Source organism: Macrobrachium nipponense, chromosome 1, assembly GCF_015104395.2.
Source record: "Macrobrachium nipponense isolate FS-2020 chromosome 1, ASM1510439v2, whole genome shotgun sequence".
In the NCBI taxonomy this organism is placed as follows: Eukaryota; Metazoa; Arthropoda; class Malacostraca; order Decapoda; family Palaemonidae; genus Macrobrachium; species Macrobrachium nipponense.
The window spans coordinates 207,403,344-207,408,343 of NC_087200.1; positions in this window are offsets into that span (position 1 = coordinate 207,403,344).

Here is a 5,000-nt window from a genome sequence, read left to right on the forward strand (position 1 = left end):
AGATAGAAAAGCGACTTTGAAAGCAGAGACGCTGGAGAAACGCAAACAAACAAAATTAAAGCAAAGAAAGACCTTTGTGAAACGATAAACAAGATTTAGGTTATCGCCGAGCGGAGTGACTCAATTTTAGCGAGAAACAAATTATGTTGACAATCGAAAAAGTCGCCAGAAATTGGGTGACTGTAAGGAATTCAGTTCCATAACCAACTTTCTACGAGAATTTTACATTTGTGAGATTTTGTTATCATGTTTAATTAAGAGGTCTTTGAAATCAAAGAGTAATATATTTTAAAGAAGGACAAAATACGAGAATTAGAATCAGATCTTATGGAATCTAGCTCTGTTCAAAATGTAATATTTAACCAAATTTGTCTGTCAGTGATAGGCAGAATTTTTATTACACTACTTCTTTGGAAGGCAACAAAGGACAGGCGACTGTATTTGTGTCAATATATGATTGTTATTGTAAGCGGCTTAGTGGACTTGTTAGGAAGAGGGAAAGGAATGTTTGGGATGGATTATCAGCGAGAATTTAGGAAATTACAATAACAGTGTTTGCGTGGAATATCTGGATCAGTAAAATGTCTAAGAGATATGAGTAAGAATAACAATCATAGGTTTTATTTACTACAGAAAAATATTGCTGGAATTAGACTATAAATCTCAGGCCAAAAACTAAGCGCTGAAACTTATGAGGCCATTCAACGCTGAGAATACCTTGGTAACATTCATTAGGAAGAAAAACATTGAAGCTGCAGTATGGAACAATTGTTGGGAGAGGGTGGAAAGTCAGATGGAAGAAAGGTAATATGAACGGAGGTGCAGTCAAAAGGAATGAAAGTCGTTGCAGCTACGGGCCCAAGGGACACTGCAAAGAACCTTAAGTAATGCATACGGTGCACTGTGTAAGGTGCACTGACGGCACTACCCCCTTGCGAGGTGCGGGTGGTGAGTGGCGGTGTTGGATTTCAGAACCTGTTGATTCTTACATTCTTTAAACTTATCCTGGTTTGATGTTAGTGAATAGGATAGCTATAATTAATTTTAACTCACCTAAACTGCTGGTGACACTATCTTCCCTCCAGGGAAAACCTCGATCCTTAGAACAGAGAGGCTTAATGAGGCCTAAAGGAACCTTTCACATCATATCTCCGTCTCCTCCTGAAGGTTTGCCTAAGGACTCGACGTCAACGAATTCTTGGGACACGAGTTATCTGCTCAATTCGCTGACGGCATCTTAATGGATCACTCAGCGACTTCTGGAGTCATTCATCACTCACTCCTTTCATAAACTCAACGCTTTCTCTCTCGTCGTAGGATTTCAGTTTTGCTATGATTTAACTTTCACTTTATTCAGTTGATTTCATCCACAATGCACTCTTCTGGAATTAATGTGATTTATTTTTAGGAGATGAAATATCAGTCAATTTACCAAATTGAAGCGAAAATTCTTTTATAATTTCTTAACTGAATAGTCTGGAGTAGACACCGAATTCCTTTTTACATCCAAATGCTTAGGAACTACACTATAAAAGGCCTTTCCTTTGCAACTCATAAATATTGACAGGACTCGGAATTAAAAATCATGAAATTGCCCTATTTCTGTACTCCAGCCAAAACTCTAACCTTTTACCACTGGATCCCAGCGTAGACTGAAATTTACAGAAGTGTGAAATGTGGTTTCTACGGAAGAGTTGTAGAGGCCCAGTTTTCCACGCATTGAGAAATGTAGGTAATAATTTCCGGCTGCCTCCACTCTCGTTTGTATGTTAATCAAGGGCTTTTGGTAAGGGCCATCTGTCTCTTACTGTCAACACCAAAAGGGTTTCTGAGGGGCTGAGTCCATTACGTTAGTAAAATGAGTATCGTCATTTATTAGTTTGAGTGTTTGCTTGGAAAACACTCGTAGATATGATTGTTAGGTATTGACAGAGTCATGTGTCTCTAAATGCATATATACTATATATATATATATATATATATATATATATATATATATATATATAGATATATATATATATATATATATATTATATATATATATATATATCTAATATATTATCATTATATATTATATATTATATATATTTATATATATATATATATATATATATATATATATATATATATATATATATATATATATATATATATACTGTATAGTTTGTATTTATGTGTAAAGAATTATAGAAAGTGTACTTTCCTTTTAATGAGCTCAAGCAGTATGTAGAAGGAGCTATTTTCAGGATATGAAAACATCAATTTAAAAATACAAAATGCATTCTACGCTGAGCCGTGCAGTCTCAGTTCCTCAGCTCATGTTTACGATGCGTAAATGAAAAACAGACAGAACCTTTTGGCAACAGAAATATTTGTTATGGGAAACATGATTCCCATATCACAACAACAGTGTATTTAAGCGCTAAAAAGTTTTTTTTGATTGCTGGGCGGGATTCCATTAGTCCGTTTGACGTGTTTGTTACAAAAGCATAAATTATAGGTACTAAACGCTTAAGCACACTTACAAAAAAAAAGTCAATCTTCGTTACTTATTAAAATTGATTCAGATATACTGTAAGTAATTCTTAGTATATTTCTTTTAAAGGAGCTCTTATACATTTGTAATTTACTTTCTTGGATGACAGTACTATACATAGAATATAAAATTCCCACTAACGAGTCCTGAAATACCGACCGGTTAAGTAACCCATACTGAGAGAGAGAGAGAGAGAGAGAGAGAGAGAATAATACAACATTTACTCTCTTCTTTCTTTAACAAAATGTTTGTTTTAAAATTCTCTCTCTCTCTCTCTCTCCCTTGAAAAAAGAAAGTTAATTTTCTCCAGAAACGACTTCGACCAGACTTGGAAAAAGTCTCTTTACGTTAGCTGCAATTCCCGAGGTAAATTGTATTGCTCAAAATTGAAACTCTTCTTCTCTCACATCTGCTCCCATGACTTTTAGCCTTATCTCTGTTTTCACATCTTCGCTGCCAAAGGTGAGATAAGTTTCGTTTCAGTTCAGTGAAATACTGAGCGATTTTGGAGAAAGGTTGGTATTGCTCTATTAGATTACTGACTTTTATCTCTCTTTATTTACACTGCATTTTTTTATATTGTACTCTATATACATACTCATACATACATAAGATACACAACACACATACACGTACACACACACACACTTATAATACATATATATATATATACATATATATATATATATATATATATATATATATATATACTATATATATATATATATATATATATATATATATATATATATATATATATATATATATATATATATATATATATATATATATATATATATATATATATATATACAATGTTACGAAGTGCCAAGTATCTGGCTACCATTCATCAATTATTACCTCACCAAAAGCCAGGCACCTGAACCCTCATCACAGGTATTAAACGACTGAATACTCTAAAGGCAACAGTGATCCCTTAACAACTTACCAATATTGCAGAACATCAGACTAAGTTCATCAAACAGGTGTTGAGGTAATCTGTAAGTAATTAAATTAATCAAAGGGCATCACTCCATCAACAACTTTAGAAGTCTAAGTATTTCGCTGGTTCTAGGTCAATTCAAGTAAATTGAAGGAAAGCAAATCAATTACCACTCTATGTTTCTACCTAACATAAATATAATCAAATGCAAATATACTGGTTAGAAATAAAATACTTATAAGAATTTTAGATACAAAAATTTGTTATTAAATTTAAAATTTATAAGTAAAATTCCCAATATCATGGAAAATTACTGTTACTTGAAAACAAAGTAAAGTTTAATTAATTCTTGAATCACATAAGTAAAATTAAATCAAAATTAATTTATCACAAAATTCAAGAAAATTAATTCAATTGAAATTCAAAAGTGTTAGGCAATAATTTAAATTCTAAATTAATTCACAAGTGCTAAACAATAATAAAACTTGAAAAGAATTCTAAGTAAATGCAAATTAATTCACAAATGTTAAATTTAATTAAATATGCAATGATTAAGCAATGAAAATAACTAAGTCAATTAAATTGTGAATGCAGATGAAAATATAAAATAAAAATGCACACTTCAATAAGAAAATGAACAAGTGCACAAACAATGGAACAAACACAAAACACAAAAATATGCAATGTGTAAAAGTGTAAATCTTTTTCACTCAAAACATTGTAACCATCAGTTTTTTTACCAAACCACTGTTCCTATCAGTTATTAGTTTCTTATTACCAACCATCATAACCAAGAGTAAGGTCTGTAAGGTCTGTAAGGTCTCTCTCCCTCTCCTCTCTCTCTCCTCTTTTCCATTCTCCAAATCTTGAAGGCCTCCTCTCCTCCCTCCTTACTCATCTCTCTCTCTCTATCTCTTCCATTATACAAATCTGAGCCTCTCTCTCTCATACTTTTCATTTCTGTCTCACTCTCTATTCAGAAGGAAAAATCAGATCCTCTCTTCTCTCTCTCTCCTCTCTCTCTCTCTCTCTCTCTCTCTCTCTCTCTACATAATAAAAAAAATCCAAGCTTGCTTTCTTTCTCTCTCGTTGCCTTTTCCCCTTGAAACGTAATAAAAAAAAAAGTGTCGTAATGAGAATCGGGTGTTACTCCATTTTCCTTCCTACCAATTTCTTGGCTTAACAACACAATCAACAACTTTCCTCTCCTACCCAAAGTTTATGCGATTTTCTCTCGTGTTTGTTTGTTTACCTGTTATGCATCGTTGTTGGGTTCCACCGGTCCAGTAATTAATTTTACTATTTCTCTTTTTCTCCTTTTGCATTGCCTGGGCGAATCCAAGCGTGCATTCATTTGCATAGACGAGAAAGAGTAAGCTAATGTATGCACCTACATGACACAGTAAAAGAATGTAATAGTTGGCTATCAGCACATGTTACAGTAGCGGTAAACTCTCCCTGTTTTGATACTGGAGAATAAAAATGATTCAGTAAGGCAAATTAAGCCTTCATTGCGTCATA